This window comes from Fundulus heteroclitus, chromosome 11 (assembly GCF_011125445.2).
Source record: "Fundulus heteroclitus isolate FHET01 chromosome 11, MU-UCD_Fhet_4.1, whole genome shotgun sequence".
NCBI classification, from domain to species: Eukaryota; Metazoa; Chordata; class Actinopteri; order Cyprinodontiformes; family Fundulidae; genus Fundulus; species Fundulus heteroclitus.
Genome location: NC_046371.1, coordinates 5,421,605 through 5,440,727, shown reverse-complemented (window position 1 = coordinate 5,440,727; position 19,123 = coordinate 5,421,605). Strand labels below are relative to the sequence as shown.

Genomic DNA, 19,123 nt, shown 5'->3' with positions numbered 1-19,123 from the left:
CTGTAACCTTAAGCTCATCCGTTATTTCCGTGCTTTTGGATTGTTTTGAAGAACATATCCAGCCTTCTTCTCGTCTTCTTTTTTTTGTATGGTTTTCAGAGAAGGTCTGGACTTTTCAGCCTCCCGGTCAGGATTCAGACAAAATATCAAAAAGGTTTTTGTCACAATGTTGTTAGAACATAATAATGAGACGTTATGAACTAAATTAAATACCGTTTCTTTGCAAATATGTAAAAATTACCTTAAAGTGTTGTGAAACTTCATAAAGCAGCAATAAGTTTGGAAATTAAGTCTGCAATATTGATTTGTGTGTGTGCGCGTTCTTTAATTACAGTAAAAAAGTTAAATCCTGTCGGCCCGAGGCGGGAATCATTAACTGATGACAATTAGATTTAACAATCTAAGTTTTTCTTCACTAAACATGATCAATAATATTTTTTTATTAGTTCATTAATTTCTAACAAAAAACTATTGACAAACTTTTATTGGAGTCATGATTTGTCCTTTTAGAACAACTCGCAGTTATTTCAGGGCTAAATTGCACCTAAAGTCCCTCTGCTGTTCGCTTATGGGAGGCTGTCTGGGGCCTTTTTTTTTTTTTTTACTTTATTAAAATTGGTGCAAACAGGAAACACAACATAGTTACATGCAGATATTGACAGAAGATGCTGAGTGAGAATGTTTATAATTGCTTTCTATAAATTAAGAAAGTTTAAATATGTCATGGCTTTGGATGCTTGTACAAAGTTTGTACGCTTTGGACGTTGACAAGTTCATTCACGACATTTGACATTGGATTTAAAACACACTAGTACCTTCTACTGGTACCTACTGTTCTCCTTGCTGCCCTCTGGGAAGAGGTTCTGCATCCGCTGCAGGTCCACCAGGTTCTGCAAAAGCTTTTTCCCTGCTGCCATCACACTGTTGAACTGCTGCTGAACTGCTGAACTATAACCCATTAACTCTGCATAACATTCGCAGATTTGCACATTTTGCATCATTGCATCTCCATCTAGCATTACAAATGCTGCTGAACTCTCAGTTTCTAAATGCATTCTTGCACAAATGCCCTTTGCACAATCAATTCTGTTCATACAAATGTTTTTTTTTAAATACCCACCTGTATACTGCAACTTCTCCTGCATTGTTTACATTTCAACTGTTTACTTTTAAATCACTGCTGCACCTCATACTGTAATTTAATTTTACTGCAATTTACAAGCTGTAGGCAACAAAACTTCATTTTGTACGCACTCCGTGCATACAAAATGACAAATAAAGTTGTCTAAGTCTAAGTGTAACCTTCTGTGACTTCATGGGAAAGCCAAAAGAAATCAGCCAAGATATCAGCAAGGTAATTGTGGACCTCCACAAGTCTGAGTTCATCCTTGGCTACACTTTCCTGATTCCTGAAGGTGGCACTTTAATCTGTTCAAACAAATAATGTCAAACATAAACTCCATGGGAATGTCTAGCCATCGTACTGGCTAGACATTTTTCATCTTTAGGACACAGAACATAAGTTCTGTGTCCTAAAGATGAAAAGGTTTGATGCTGGCTGAAACTGATAAGATGAGTCTTGTACCAAGAAGCACTGAAAGTGACCTCAGTGAGTAGAAGGCATGCAACAAAGGCAACATCATATAGTGTATACTTTACGCATGGACTCTTGTTTTTTCGTCACATCTCCTGTAATCATGGGAAAATGTTAGTGTTTGGCTCTAATGACCATCGTTTGGTGGGGGAAATTTGCTAGTCTGAGAACAACACGTTAATATGACTGTGGCAGCATCATGTTTTGGTTTAGTCTCTTCAGGAGAAGTTGGTGCACTTAACAAAATATATGGTATTTTATAATAATGTGGAAATATTGATGTAACGTTCCAAAACCTAAGCCAGGTAGTTAAAGCTTGGGGACACATGGTTCTTCCAAATGGACAGTGTCCCACAGAGTTGTCGAAAAGTGGTTTATGACAACACGGTCAATGTTTGTAGGCTGAGCTAAAAAAGGTGTGTGTCAGCAAGGCCGCCTTCAAAGCTGAGAAAAGTTACACCAGGTCTGTCTGGAGGAATGGGCCAAAAATCTGGCAGACCAGAGTGAGAGGCCTGTGCACTGCAAAAATAGAACTAAAAATAAGAAAAATTTTCTTGAAATGAAAGTATTTTTCCTTGAGTTGAGCAGGTAAATAAGACTATTTGCCAATGGAATAAGATTTTTTGCACTTAGAACTGGAACAACTAATTTCCATCATCTCATTTCAAGTGCAGTATATCTAATAATCTTATTTTAGGGGTAAAAATACTCATTCCATTGGCAAATAATCTTATTTACCTGTTCAAATCAAGGGCAAATACACTCACTTCAGGGCAATTTTACTTGTTTTTCCTTCTCTTTTTGCAGTGTGAAGAGAGTTATCCAGAAGCACTGGATATGTACGATTTAAAAGGCAGTTTTACCAAATACTAAGGACATGTATGTGCATCTCTACATTTAAATAAAGTAAAAACCAAACAAAAAAACTTCAGTCTTGCATTTAGCAAATAAACACACATGAAAAACAAAAGTTATGTATCTTTTTATAGATAAAAATCTGGTTCAAGCTTTACGGGTTTCCTGTAGGTCCTAAAAGTTAATTTATAGTGCCTTGCAAAAATATTCACTCCCTTTGGCGTTTTTCATGTTTTGTTTGCTCACTACCTTAAATTTAAATAGTTTGAGAATTGCAGAACATGCCACCAATTTAAACTGATTTTTTTTTATTTTTATTATTGTGAAGCAAACAACAAATAGGACAGAATGACAGAAAACTCAAAGCGTGCAGGACTGCTCCAGCTCCTTCATGTTGAATGGTTTTCACTTGTGAAGAGTGATCTTCAAGTCTAACTGGCTTGAGGTCTGGACTTTGACTAGGCCATTTCAAATGTTTTGAGTGTGGCTTTAGCAGTCTGCTCCGGGTCATCGTCCTGCTGGAAGGTGAACCTTTGTCCCAGATCCAAATCACAGGGCAGATTGGCAGGTTCTGCTCCAGAATATTCCTGTCATCCATCTTTCCCTCAACTAGGACAACTCAAAAAAAAAAAAAAAAAAAACATTCCCACAGCATGATGCTGCCATCACCCATAATAAAATTACCCCCCCCCCTTCAAAAAAGCCTTTCACCATCCGCCATACATCATCTAAAAAAAGAAAAGACCTTGATAGCATAGCACAAGCCAAAAAAAGAAATGTAGTTTTCCGTAAACATGAGAGGCTGTAGCAAATAGGCGCACAGCCATTGTTGAGATAAATATTTGTGTTCAGATTGCTGTCCTCGTATGTCCATCTCTAATGTCCATTCATCACTGAGGAGTTTCTGCTTAACCGAGCTCCTACATTGTTCATATGTGCGCAGAACTGACCCAACCAGACCGAGTGAAAACAGCTTAAAAACTTTCAGATAAGAGAAACGCAGGGAGACATTTCCAGAGGTTAAGCCAGATTTTAAGTTTTCATTTTCGTCTCTCCGATTCCATGTTGGTGAGCGAGGGGAATTGAGTCTCGTGAACTGGCCGACACAATCCATCACCGCTCCGTTTCATTTCCTCCGCACCCCCCCGCTGTTCTTTTATGCTTGCCTCTCCGGTTTTCTGCATCTTCATGAAACGCAGTGAGCTCCAGCTCTTACTGAGTGCATCCAAACGCTTTGCGCACGGGGTGCTTATGTGCTTTGCGAACCCAATAAGAAAGACGTGATGAATGAAAAGAGGACTGGATGGCAGCACTAATATTAATCATTTAGCTTTTTTTTATATATATATATAACTCATTAGTGTTTTACCAAGACTTTTAATCAAATGGGCCCTAACTATCCTTTTTATACAATCCGTCTGGGCATCCGGAGAAAGCCATCTCCTCAGCTTACTAAACAACACAGAGGTGCCTTTCCTTATGCAATCACTCCCACATCCAGAGGACCGAGCCTCATTAACCTTTTGGCAGGGAGCACTTGTGGGCCACTTTTAAAAGCCCCGCTCCACTGTTGCCTCTATTGCCAGCCTTAGTATTCCTCTCTTAAAAGCATCCATCTCAATCATCACCAACATTGTCTGATAATGGAGGCTTTTGTTGAAGTTTTAAAAAAAAAAAAAAAGCAACACGCTGCTTTGTATTGTAGCTTGACGGAAGAAATTGAGACATTCTTTTCTAACTCAGCTGCTGTCCTTTTCCTCTTCTGTTGATGTTTTAAATGTTCCACCTGGGTCTAAATGACGAGCACACGTCTCCTGTAGGAGGAGCACCTTTTTTCTTTAACCCTGTAAAACTCCATCGCTGTACGCCATTGTTTCACACAGCTGGAGCTTCTCGGTCGCCGGGTTCCTAATTATTAGTTGGCTCGTTTTCTTCAGGCTTCTGAAAATAAATTGTTGCTGAAATGCTGCTATTGGCACCAGAGCGATCATTTGGATGCCAACTAATTTCTGAAGGTAAAAGCTGTTGCAACAAGAAGCAGAAAATGTGGAGGTGTGTGTGTGTGTGTGTGGGGGGGGGGGGGTAATGTTGTCAGCATGGATGAGGTAGACCAAGGTGCTCAGGTAAGTTTTTATATTAATTCTGGGTAAAATGGCCACAAGGAGAGAAACATTGGTAAATAAAGACAACATTGATAAATCATTACTTCTGTTTTGGGGACATTTATCTCAAAGATGAGCTTGTTTTGTGTTTTTGGGGAGTTTATTTCCGAAAACCACATGTTTAATAAGCTGAAATTTTATGTTTAAAGCTTTAACTTCGCTTTCTTTTAGGTTTCTTTTTGTAAACGGAGCAACGAGATAAACCCAAATGACAAAATAACATCCGATTGTGTTCAAATATTGATTGAAAAACAAATATTAGGCTCTGATTCAAAATAAGTGACGTTACACAGCAAAAAGGGAACTAAAGGTAGGTAAAATCTTCTTGAACGAGTGTATTTGTCCTTGATTTGAGCAGGTAAATAAGACGATCTGCCAATGGAATAAGATTTTCGCACTTAAAATAGGAACAATTCATCTCCATCATCTTATTTGTAGTGCAGGATATCTAATTATCTTATTTTAGGGGTCAAAATATTCATCCCATTGGCAGAAAATCTTATTTACCTGCTCCAATCAAGGACAAATACACTCATTTCAAGAAAATTTTACTTACTTTTAGTTCTTTGTTTGCAGTGTAACAATTTAAATTGATGCATCCAGATAATGCAGCCTCCAGATTTTTGGAAAATGATTTCAAATGTCTACAGCACTTTTACCAAGCCTCTGCTTTTCTTAATTTAACCTCTGTGACTTTTAAACTCTGGTTGCCGTATTTTTCAGACCATAAGGCACACCGTGAATTTTTGACAACATTGAAGGATTTTTAGTACTTGTTATGGTGCGATAAATACAGTATTTCTTTTAAGCATATATACGAGGTTTGAGAAACTTCTAATTGAAAAAAAATACCTATTTTTGAAGTTTGACTGTTTTAAAATCAAACTGAGAGAATATCGAACATCAAATGTTGGTAAAAATCTCAATACCAGACGCTGACACCTCCTCGTTGTAATTTCATAGACTTCGCTTCCAGCTGCTCAGCTTTTCTCGGCTCTTAGCATCTTATCTAATGAACAGTGGACTAAACAGTAACTATACTCTGACTCCTGTAAAGCGCTATTATAAAATCTGTTTTGCGCTCCAGTGAGCTGTGAGTGTACGGCTCTGTTTACACTTTCCACCTATACATGTTTTTTTTTTTCTCCTTTAAATCACCAACAAGGTCAACGTTGCCATTGCAGAAGCACTTAAGCATTCATTACCGTTAGCTACGCATCTTATTTTAGTTTCTCTCTGATCTGTGAGACTCAGTACAAAATAGAGTGATGGGACTTTATGTGTTTATTAAAAAAAGCTTGCAGACTACATTATGATTTGGGGTGGTAGCGTGAAAACCATCTCCTTTCGTTGGAGTGTGGTTGTTCAGACATTTTTAAAAGCACCAGACACAAAGCTAGACTCTAAATGACTGAATTGAAAAAAAAAAGACTGAATTGTCCTTTTAATACTTATTTTTACTTGTTTTTACACAATCAGGTTCAATTCTGATTCAGAGTACAGTGCAATTTCCAGCTGAGTCACTTTAAGTTTTGGTCCTAAGAAATATTAAGAAACATTTTGATAAAAAAACCTCACTTTTCTAGCAGAAGATTCTTCTTCAGATACACTCTTTATAAACCCAAACATGCATTATTGCCTTCTTTCTACCAGTGTTTGTCACGCTGGCTTGTCTCAAATCACCACCATGTGTGGAGTTCTTACATTTTATGTCGAATCTCTTCCTATTATATGTCATTGTGAATTTTATCCTGCCATATCTGCATCATAAACTGTTTAGATGGATAATTATGTACAAATATGTCCACCGTCGTTGTGTGTTTTCTGTTTTTTTCTGTTTGAGTGATGCATTTTTTGCCCATTGACTGTTTAAATCCTGATCTGCTCCACGGAAAAAGTGGGAATTAGCTTAGCAACCAGTGACTCAGCACTTTCTGACACTAGTTAATAGATTACTCAGCAAGTTGTTCTTTCTTATATTATTCTATTATTCATTAAGTTGTTCTACTTTTTTAAATTCTGCCCCACAATGATTAGGCCAGTGAGGAATTGATGCTGGTACTTATCTTATTAATTAGGATAACAGAAGGAAGTGTGAATATTTTAGATTTTCTGGGGTAGTTGCTGCTCTGGGGACCTTTTATCACTTCGCCTAAGATTTTCTGCCTTCTCATGCTTGTTGTAGCGTTACGTAAGACCGATGACCTGACAGCTTTCAAGTGCCAAGCTTCAAACCTACATCAAACCGTATCCAGAATGGATTCTGTTACTTTTCTTCTTGCTCATCTCCTTGTTCCTCTGTGTTAGTCGGAGAAGCTCCCGTCATAAACCGGCTCTTTATGACGGCAACATGACCTCTGCTGGGAAAACAGAATTTATTCTGAGATAATAAAAACGGCTGCAGTGATCCAATCTTTTTGAAAACGTCATGAATGGAAAAGGAAAGTGTTTATTTCCCTTTTTATTTTCAGTATCGCTACAAAATGCTCATTTATAGATAAACCACAACTATGGCAACTAACTCTAGGACTGTTTCTGTCTGTCTGATAATTACTTGTATAAATATACAATAAACAACTTGGTATGACAACAAAACAGCTATAATACCATTAAAGGCAAATTTGATCTATTTTTCCCCAGGTTTTCTTTTTATAATTGTCCTCAGATTTACAGCCCAAAATAGTTCCATTAATTTCCATGACAAGAAATGTGTCACGAGGCTTGAAAAATAAATTACTAACAGGCGGCTGAGAACACCTTTCTAAGTCACCACAGAGATGTTAGATTTGTAAAACCGAGGCATCAACATGTAACACATTCAAGGAATAATTCCCAAACAGCAAACTGTCCATCTCCACTTAACAGTTTATAAAGTGAAGCTTTATGTGGTGATTTATCTAAAGTCATGAAAGCTAGGAGAGAAATGGTTTGAAGACCCAAAAACCAGCACTCTGTGGAGGCTTTTAAAAGTGCTCTATGGATGGCCCAGTTTGTCTGAAACGATTGAACTGCCACTTTTGAGAAAAGCCTTTTTACACAAAATTCTGGTAGATACATTCTGCTCCACTCCTGCCCAGCGTTAACCTGACAACAGCCAGCTGCATGTATCGCTCCGCCTAGCTCCACTCACATACATCTGGGACATCGCTCATTGAAAATGATTTCCCCAACCAAATTTTTGGTCTGGCCAATCAGGACGCAGGGCGGGTGTTTCATGGATGTGACGTAGTGGAGAAGCCACCGTGAGATTCCAACAATGGCGGCTCGCATCGAGGAAGCAAGCGTTAGCATTGATGCTGCTATTTCTTCCGTGTTGTCCAATCTACCTAATATTGTTTCATCAGAAGAACATTAGAGAACGGCTCGGGCGGTCAGCCCGGGATCGACTCCGACCCGCGGCGCTTTGCCGCCTGTCTTCCCCCCTCTTCTTAGCTTCGGTGTGACCACTACAGTGTTTGCGGAGCGGGGGGGGGTGGGGGTGGACGACACGTTTTCCGCGGCCGCCTCGCCAAGATAGCGCTGCGGGAAACCCTGCACTACAGCCGCAAACACATCCGCGTCGGTCTCATCAGCGTCACGGGTTAGCTTCGGTGTGAGTGGTTGAAATAGCACGTCGATAAAGATGACAGACAAGTGGCTTATCCAATCATATGCAAGGAGTTTTGATAAGGCCCAGGCTTCAGTAAAGGCAATTCCTATGGCCGTGTCCCAGATGTATGTGAGTGGAGCTAGGCGGAGCGATACATGCAGCTGGCTGTTGTCAGGTTAGCCCAGCGTTGCCGTTCACTACAAAAATGAAGCTAAAAGTCAGTATTTCTTAAAATTAGTGTATTGTCCTTGATATGAGCAGACAAGTTTAAATGATCTGCCAATGGAATAAGATTTTTGCTCTTACAATAGTATTTCAAGTGATGTATATCTAATTATTTTGTTTTAGTAAACAAAATACCTATTCCATTGGCAGATAATCTTATTAACCTGCTCAAATCAAGGACAAATGCACTAATTTTAAGAAAATTGTAGTTTTAGTTCTCTTTTTGTAGCTCCTCCCAACTATTGTCTCCATAATACGGTATTTCATTTTAGTGACCCATGCAGTCTCACCTTTTTCCACATAATTAGTCTGTGTTTAACACTTTTTTTTGTGTGTGTTTAACACTTTAAGGATCTAACTCACAAAGCATGTGTTGTCCTTAAGAAACCAAACAAAAAAGAAAAAGCTACATGTGCGCTGGGTGAAAAGGGAAGTAAAATCTATTTATCAGACTGCAGCTGAAAGCAAATACTTTCTCCTTCATTTGGCTCAGATACAGGAGAAAACAAAGCTTGTACAGCTAATTATCACTGGAACACATGTAGGAGGATGATGTTTAGACAGGGGTTACTGATTTTACATGATGTAAAGTTTATACTTATTAATAACCGCTGTGGTCGACTTGTTAGTCAGCTTGTTGACTAACTGCTGGAGTTAGCAGTTGTAGCCGAGACATGGACTGCTGTGTCCTCTTCCCTCTGGTTTAGATCGTTCCTTCCCCTTAATCCCCCGTAGGAAACCAGTGCATCTGGTTGAAGGCGCTTTTAAAACTTTTATTGTTTTAAAAGCGCGCTTTCTATTGTTTGGTTTCATCATTGAAATATCAAAGATGTTTCAAAGATAAAACCCAAAACAGTTTTGCTCCGCTGTCTTGACCACGACCCTCTTCTAAAGTTTGTGTTTTAATTTCTGAGCATTTCGTTTTTAAATAGAGGTAAATATGAAAGTATAAGAAAACAAACTCAAATTGTGCAGAATTCTGAGCCAAATAGTCTTTCCAACAGGGAGACTGTTTTTGGGGCATGGGAACAAATCAGTCCTCTTCGCTGGCGTTCATTTCTATATATTAAATTCTATTCTATTCCTATAGTGGCAATTCACAACACATGTCATCTAAAGGTACTTTCCAAAGTCTAATTCAACCAAATCCTGCAGACAGATTGGTGAGAAAGTTTCCTCTCTAAGGAAACCCAGCAGGTTGCATCAAGTCTCTCCAAGCAGGTTGCATCAAGTCTCTCCAAGCAGCATTCACTCCTCCTGAAAGAGCGTAGAGCCACAGTGGACAGTCGTCTGCATTGTTGATGGCTTTGCAGCAATCCCTCATACTGAGCATGCATGAAGCGACAGTGGAGAGGAAAACTCCCCTTTAACAGGGAGGAGAACTAGGCTCAGTGTGAACGCCCATCTGCCTCCACCCACTGGGGCTTAGAGAAGACAGAGCAGAGACACAGAAAGCACAGAAGCTCACATTGACCCAGGAGTACTTTCTATGTTAGATGGTAATAGAGGATGGTCTGCCTCCCCTGATGATGTCACAGCTAACAGAACACCAGACCATGTGTACCTTCTATGAAGAGAAAAATGACAGAGAACAAAAAGCTAAAAAATAAAAAAATAAAAAACAATGCAGATTGGAGAGCAGTAGGAGAACTCAGCAGAGTGAGAGAAATAGACCCTGATGTCCTCCAGCAGCCTAAGCCTATAACAGCATAACTATAGAGATTATCAGGGTAACATGAGCCACTCTAACTAGAAGCTTTGTCAAAAAGGAAAGTTTTAAGTTTAGTCCTAAAAGTAGACGGGGTGTCTGCCTCACGGACCAAAACTGGGAGTTGGTTCCACAGGAGAGGAGCCTGATAACTGATAACATATCTCACTCAGATTTAATGAATAGATGATCTTTGCAGAAAAAGTGCTGACTCTACGCATTTCTTTGAAGCCAATAGGCATTCACACTATCACCTTTCCATTTAACCAGGTCTGAAGTAGAAAAACACTTCCTGTGGCAGCTTCAGATTACTTGCCATGTCCTTATATGGTGTGCACTTCCTGCTTTTAGTAGAGGTGTGCCTAAAAAAGCAATTTGATGGTCAGAAAGTGCTGTTAAAATTATTTAAGTGCTTTGGAAAACAATAAATTGTCTGCGAATATACATTCGATATCTGTTGGTTTGTGTTTTTAAAATCTGATAGTGGACCCTTACAGAAATGTTCACTCTAGTTTTTACAACCTTTTAAATTGCAGTTTGGAGCATTTAGAAAAAAGTTAATAGAACCACAGAGTGAATAAGTTAATAGCAACCGTTGAAGAGTGACTCACGGAAAGCCGTTGTTCGTGATTTACTGTTATTATTTAAAAGAGCCAGTGAGTAAATGTCGCCGCCTGATGAACCGTAGCGCATCACGGCTTCAAGCTCGGACGTGTCTGCAGTAATTAAGGCAGAAAACGTCTCCTGGTCAGAGACGGCCGGTCGGGGGAGGGATGCGTCCACGCTGTGTGGCCGTGTCAGGAGTGGGAGCTTCAAAGGTGTGTTACTCAGAGAGCCTCGCAGAGAGGATGGTGATGATGATGATGATGATGGAGGAGGAGGCGAGTGCAATCATGGCGGCCCTGCAGATGACAGGGCTCCTTAGGAGTTTAAATCAGCTCTGTACTCTGTGAAGTTAAAACTCTGCTCCTCTTCTTTTTTTTTTTTTGGTCCACAATAACTAACAAGTGTTTTCTTTTTTTCTCTCTCCCTCTCTTTTCCACATGCTGTCGACCTGTGCTGACGGATGGCGGCCTCGTCATTTAGGTAAGTCGTACACATGCAATCATTCTCCTCCTCCGACCGCTTGCCCTCGTGCCTGAAACGTCTTTTATGAGGAGATCCATAATGGCTTGGATAACCTCCACGCACAGCGCAGTTCAACCTTGACAGAGAAGGACCTGAAGTGTGTAGGCACGCGGGAAGCTGAGCGGAATTACGCGGAGCCGTGCCCACATAATTAGCATAGTGACAGGGTTGTTGTGCAGGAACATGTCTTAATAAGTGGCTGTTGGTTTTGATGGGGAGGCTGTGACTAAGAAAAGCTCAGAGGCACAGGGTCAGGTCGGCAGCTCTCGTAGCGCCTCTTCTAGGGCCACGGGTCGCATTTAATATTCATCATCCCTCTGGAGACAACAGGGAACATCTCCAGATTAGCCCGCGTGTCTAAACCAGGCGAGCGCCGCGTGTCACATTGTCTCTGTGAACAGGAACAGCACATCATTCAGGGCGAGCCAATTTACTCCACTACTTTCTGTAGTCAGCTCGGATTATACACTTGGTGCACTGAAGTTTATCACCAAGAAAGCCGCGTTCCTCCACGGCCCTGTGGATTATGAAAACATATTTCTATTTCCAAACCTTCCGTTGCCTTAGAAAGGCATTCATACCCTTTTGTGACGTCCGGCACGCGTCACGTTATGGCCACAAACCTCGATGCATTTTACGAGAAGCAGAAGGAAACAAGGCTGCTCATTCAGGCCAGGTTGTTCTAGGTCCTCCTAGACATAATCCAGCGCAACCCACACGTCTCCCTGTGTATAGTTTCACCTCAGTAAGGGTCCAGCTGTTTTGTAAACGCCTCAGAGGTTTGCTGGAGAAGACTAGTGAACAAACGGCATTAAGGCTACGTTCACACTGCAGGTCTTAATGCTCAATTCCGATATTTTTGTGAAATCGGCATTTTTTTGCGTGTCTGTTCACAGTTCTAAATATATGCGACTTGTATGTGATCTCCTGTGTGAACTGAATGCATTCAACCGAAGTTTCTGTGACACAAAAACAAACAAAAACAAAACCTCTAGCTTGTTAGATTTTCTAAGGGCTCACAAGGAAGTTAACAGAAATTATGCCTATAGTAATAATAAAGTTCACCCTATTTTAATTGTAGGTTTCCCAGGGCTAATTAAAATGACAACGTGATTTAAATTTAAATCTAAACTCAGGTGTGCAAAAAAAGAAACTAAACCAAACAATCATAATTTATTCTACTAAACTGAAAAGCAAAGAGGAAAAGCCGTGTATAAAAAAGTAAGTGCACCCTTTCATTCAGTAGCTATATAAGAACCACACTTGTTGTAGGTTGCATGACTTCGTTTCTGTTTTTGTTGTAAAGACATTTCTTGGTCTCCTGTTTGGACGATTCAGTCCAAACAGGACTACGTTTGGACTGAATCGTCCAAACAGGACTACGTTCACACTGCAGGTCTTAATGCTCAATTCCGATTTTTTTGTGAAATCGGATTTTTTGCGTGTCCGTTCACATTTCCAAATATATGCGACTTGTATGTGATCTCCTGTGTGAACTGAATGCGTTCAACCGAAGTGTCCTGCATGCGCACTCGAGGACGCGATGACGTCACACGTAGCAAAGCGTCCTCAGTGTTTGCGGAAGTAAACATGGATTATAATGCTGCCTCGCATTTTGCGGTCATTAATTTATTTTCTAACCGGAGCTTTCTCTCCATTGACTGCTCTTCTCGTTGTAGTCCGCTATGGGTGTCGTCTTTCTTCCCGCTTCTGCATAGCAGGACGCAGAATAGTGACATTTGTCGAGTATCGTGACGTACAGGTCGGATAAATGCGACCCGGCCGTACAGACACAGGTCGCATTTGAAAAGATCAGATACGTATCGGATTCAGGACCACATATCCAAGTGGCCTGGGTCGCATTTGAAAAAATCCGATCTGTGTCGTTCAGACTGTCATAAAAAGATCAGATCCAGGTCGCATATGGGCAAAAAAAATCTGAATTGGGTCACTTCAGGCCGCAGTGTGAACGTAGCCTGAGAGACCAGAGAGGAAGTTGTAGTTAGCGGGGTTGGGTTGTAAAACAAATATCCCAATCATCTGGAAAGAGCGTGTCATAACTCCAAACCTATCAAAATATGGCCACCATCCACCTAAACCGACAGGCGGAGTGAGGAGAGTTTTAATCAGAGAAGCCGCTGAGAGGAGGAGCTGTGGTTTAAGTGGAGGAATCGGTAATCTGTGCCCATATTATGAGCATAGAGACAGGGTTGTCACTGTGGGAGGTTAAAAGAGCGGCTGGAAGAGAATCATTGTTGAAACAAGCCATAAGGAAAACCTTTTACAGCCTACAGGATACTTTCTGAAAAAAGTATATGCAAGACTTTCATTCTGTAGATGTGCCACGCTCGTGTAGACAAGTCCCCGAAGACGTGCAGCTGAAGTCCCAGCAACATGTGGTTCTATACAAAGTACAGGCTCAGGGGGGCTGAATGGATTTTTGTTTTAAAAAGGCAAAGAGTCATGTTTTATTTTCTTTCTAGTTATGCGCCACTTTGTAGATGTAGATCCTGATAAAATACACTGAAGTTTGGGATTGGCATTATGAAATGAACAAAGACGGAAAAGCTCAGGGGACACGAACGCTCTCGCAAGACGCTGCGTACTCGTTTACTCAGCATTTTGCAAAAAGGAAAATATGAAAACGGAGAGATAAAAAGTGAATTCTGTTTGTTAGCAAATATTTAAAGGTTTAAAAGTGGTACAAAATGATGCGTCAGTCATCAAATTTTCTGCCTTTCCTGTTATTTCTGCTCCCATAAACCTTTTGCCGCGCTGCAAAGCTCTTTCGGCTAAGGTTGAACTTCTATATGTGGTTCCCAGAACCCAGCAGAAACCACACTCTCTGCTTGACAAGACGAGCTGTTGCTCAAATTTTAATGAGCGTCCAGAGAGGATGAGGAGGCGGTCTTGTTTACCACCAAGCTCCGAGTTAGTGTAGGTACAAAATATTGATGATACAAGGTGGGTGTGGGAAATGTAGGCGAGGATGCCCATTTCATCTCTTCTGTCAGGACTAGTCAGAGAATTCCTTCTTTATTCTTTCGAACCGACACATCAAAAGGTTATTCTGAATTTTAAGCCCTTAGTTCTCCAGTTATTAATAGAGGTCTTTGTTTGAAACACACTGGGAGGTCAAGTTTTAGTTCTCCTCTGATCTGTAGGGAGGTAGGTTGTAGATAACAAACAGAGAGAGATGAGGGGGAAGGTTTCCCTGTCCGCGCATCATGTTTCTTCACTGAAAATCATTTTTATTGTGGACTCTTTCAGAAATGTTTGCCCTGCATCAAAAAAAAAATAAAAAATCAAACAAAAGTATTTTTTTTTCCAGTTTTAATCGAATACAGACTGCAAATCTTTGAGCCTGTGTTTCCTCATGGCGTCGCCACGTTCAGAGTCAGCCTGTCTGCTCGCTCTCCCATCCATCAGAAAACTAAAAAAAAAAAGCACAAATGACCCTCGTTGCCACTAATTTCCAGATATACGTTTGCAGACATGTTTGTTTGCGCTGATTAGCGTGTCCATGGCGACCAGCCAGGTCTGTGGAAAGGACACGCTGGATTTTTGTAAACAAGCCGGGAAAACGGTACAATAACTTGTTATTATAAATGTCATATCATAAATTGGATGGCGCTGCTACGTACACATGAATCAAACAATATTCGCTGGGAAGGTAAAAAAAAAAAAAAATCTACCTAATAATTAATTATTCTTGCAAATTATTAGACGGGCTTTCTGTGACACAAAAACAAACAAAAACAAAACCTCCAGCTTGTTAAATTTTCTAAGGGCTCACAAGGAAGTTAACAGAAATTATGCCTATAGTAATAATAAAGTTCACCCTATTTTAATTGTAGGATTCCCAGGGCTAATTAAAATAACAACGTGATTTAAATTTAAATCTAAACTCAGGTGTGCAAAAAACGAAACTAAACCAAACAATCGTAATTTATTCTACAAAACTGAAAAGCAAAGAGGAAAAGCCGTGTATAAAAAAAGTAATTCAGCAGCTATAAGAACCACACTTGTTGTAGGTTGCATGACTTTGTTTCTGTTTTTGTTGTAAAGACATTTCTTGGTCTCCTGTTTGGACGATTTAGTCCACGCTTCAGCTGTTGGGAAAACAGCGGCCATATGCAACTAATCAAACACAATAATCAGTGTAACCACCTCTGTAAAAGGAGTGTACAGGTGTGTTTTAACACCATGCCATGGTAGAAATACATCAGCAATTACCCAATAGAAGCAACTGTTGCTGCCCATCAGTACAGGAAGGGTTACAGGGCTTTTTCCAACTATTTGAAGTCTGTTATTCTCTAGAGAGAATGATTATTTGCAAGTGGAAAACATTGAAGACAACTGCGTCTTGTCAAAATGAGTAAACGCTCCAGGCAGACCAATTCAGTTCTATTCAAAAATACTTTATTAATTCCAAAGGGAAATTAAATAGACCAATAGAAACACAAGATTGGGCTCTATAGGCCTCTGCTGGCGTGTTAAATGTTTAATTGGAACGGTCCAGACAAGTGCTGCTTGTTCAGAAAAGTTAACATGAAAAACCAATGAAGGGTACGGCAGCACAGTTAAAGTTTGCAAAGCTGCTTCTAAATTAACAACAAGAACAGCGTTTGTTGCGTATGAGACAGAAAAACGAGACGTGTGGTCATAATACACAGCACGGTGTCTGAGAGAATAGCAAACATGGCATGTTTAGCAAAAAAGGAAAGAATAAGAATTCATCCTAGCTGTCTAGTGTGGCGGTTCTTAATTTGCAAACACAGCAGGAGCCAGTCAGCGGTCTCTTTCAGTTCATAGAGCCGTAAGGATCACTTAGTTCTTTTCAATCATATAAGCTAACAAGCCAAGATCACAGGTTATGCACACTCAATATATTTCTTCAGTTTAGTTCATTTATAGAGTGACGATTCACCCCAGATGTCTTACTTTACACCAACAAATTTAATTCAGTCAAGTCATACAGACAGATCCAAAGTAAAATACATACATTCCAGTTGATCCTGGTTATCAAATGATGCAGTCGAGATCAGTCTTAATATTAAAATTAGTAAAACCATTTCTGTCTAAGGAAGCATTCACTCCTCCTGCTGCTGCTGTGGTTGTGGAAGCAACGGTCCGTGTCTTACAATTCGCAGCATTTACCCAAATATTTGTTGCGTACCAGAGTTACACAATCTACTGTGGTGATATCGCCATTGCAGTATCACTGTGTGCGATATTTATATTGTTAAGGACTATAATTGTGTAATAAACTTTGACTTTACATGCTAAGGTCAGATTTATCCAGTTGGATCGGAACCTCGTTGCAGCAGGCGCTCACATCGGCCACAAACAACATTTTGGAACAGCAAACATGCTTAAATCGGAGGCAACCGGGCTTTCGTTCAGTTCTGAAAACGTTTGCACACCTATCCAGGAGTCTTTGTCAGTTCTAGTGACCAGAGGTGTCAAGTAACGAAGTACAAATACTTCGTTACTGTACTTAAGTACACTTTTTAGGTATCTATACTTTACTCCATTACTTATTTTTCTTCCTACTTCTGACTTCTACTCATTACATTTTCACACAAGTATCTGTACTTTCTATTCCTTACATTTTTAAACCAAACGTTACTAGTTACTCTTGGCTTCAGTTTAATATTTATAAATATTTATTTCACGTAATGTGAGAACTAGTGTAATTGGATGAGTCATATAACGCAAACACTCATTGGTTAGCTATTCTCTCTCTCTCTCTCTCTCTTTCTCTCTCTCTCTCTCTCTCTCTCTCTCTCTCTCTCTCTCTCTCTCTCTCTCTCTCTCTCTCTCTCTCTCTCTCCAAACTACATAGAATGTTTTTGCCCCAAAGGGTATAGTTTACCTTAGGTATTTGATGGAACTCACACATTTATGTTCTGGCAGTTCTGCAGGCTCCTCTGTTTGGAATTGAATTCCAATAAAGTTTGAGAGAGAACATGCTCCTAGAGTGACTTTGTCTTAGACTAATGGGTTAATGATTATGTTGTGTCTTGGGCCACATGTAGAACTAATCGGTGTTTAAATTAAGCTTTGAATTCATATAGTGGCATTTCTTTAAAGGTTACTTTATACTTTTATACTTTAAGTAGTTTTTGGAGCACATACTTTTTCACTTTTACTTGAGTAAAGAGGTCAAGTTGATACTTCAACTTTTACCAGAGTGTTTTTAAACTGCAGTATCTATACTTCGACTTAAGTAACAAATGTGTGTACTTTTGACACCACTGCTAGTGATTCGCACTGAGCAACCAGCAGCTGGAGCGCTGCCGTTTTAAAGGACATGTGGGCCCATCCTCCTTGGATTATTCTCAGTCAGATGTAAATCAACGACCCACCATCTCTATCCTGGTGGTTAGAAGCTACTGCTTGGTGTGGGTGGAGTACTTGGTCACCTGAATCCTGATGAGATGCTGATGTAATCTCTCTGGAACGTGTTGGAGGACCGAGATGTAAACACTGAGGAGTTGGAAGCTCAATCCTTTCTCATGTCGAAAACGTTTTCCCGGAAGAACTGAAGGAAAGTCCGGTCGCTTCCGATTTAAGCCTGCTTGCTGTTGCGATGACCAGGATAACTTGAAAATTTGCACAGGCACGTTGCGTTATAACATTTTTGGAAGCACAGATGACAGAGAGTGTGTTGCTAATGACATCTGATGCCATGCAGCTGGATTGTGCTCCATCCTCCAAATGTCATCTACTGTAGGTTCTGCTAATCAAGGCATTTGTCAGATCAGATGGTAGATCACGCGGCGGCTCTGCTCTCTCGGCACCTGCAGACTCTTTGCTTTATACCAGACGGCTACATTACGCCCGTTCTGCAAACCCTCCTACTGTTCGCTGTTCTGTTATTATCTCTGAGGGTGGATCAGCGGCGTAGAGACTCCAACTTCCCATTCTGTGCTGTGACCTCTTAGTCAATGCATGACGTGCACAGTTAGATCACAAAACAGGATGGCTAGAGTCATTCGTTGACTCCTCTGTGTCTTCTCAACGTGTCCTTCTGTCCAACAGCCGAAGCTCGGTTGAAAATTAGCCTCTCAAGCAACAAGGCAACGTTGCAAAGGAGAATGGAACAAAAAATGAGCAAAACTGCTGGAGTTTCACAGAAAGTAGGACTACTTCAAGGTTTGCTGTTATGGATAAACCAAATGAATTTTACACTAGATCATTTAAATTAACTCCATTTACATCAAAACCTACAGTTGAAACAGGTTGTTTCTTTTAAATCACTTTGGGTTTATCAATGTAATGTAATAAAGCTTTACCAGCATAACAATCCTTCTAAATATGATGGTATTCCGTGTTATCTGGATGCTGTTTAGTTCTGCTGCTGCTGATATAAACGTTCAAATCTATGCCATTGTGGTGCTGAAGCATCAAGACAAGGTCGTCGTTGTCCACACTTTCCCTAAGTTCAAACTAGTGGTATCGTCACTACTTGCATTTCCGTTTTCCAAGCCAATATTGTGCATTATGGCCGAATAACAGCAGCAAAGATGAGCATCTTCTCATTTAGGCCTATCTGACAAGGTCTCTTGGACCGATACCTCTGCATTATCGTATCGGTAGAAGGAGATTATCACTTTTCTTTGAAAAGAGCTGTTTGGTTGACAGTATATTCACGCTCCCTTTGTTTTAGAGACCTTCTTAAAGACATCAGATACTTCTCGGTGGGAGTTTGACCACGTCTGAGACAAATGAAAATGGAAAACTGCTTTCATTACGACCAACCGTTGAGGAGTCCAGGGAACAGTTGACAGGGAGACCCGCTGAACCGTGACATTGTTACGCCTCCCCACCATCATTACTCCCTTCCACCCACAGCA

The 19,123-nt window shown here is 40.3% G+C and overlaps 1 protein-coding gene across 1 annotated transcript in view; it reads left to right on the top strand.

Annotated features, from left to right (window-relative positions):
* tmem132e (transmembrane protein 132E) overlaps positions 1 to 19,123 on the top strand; it is a 622,280-nt gene that overhangs the window by 282,882 nt on the left and 320,275 nt on the right. The gene's annotated exons all lie outside the window — the stretch shown is intronic.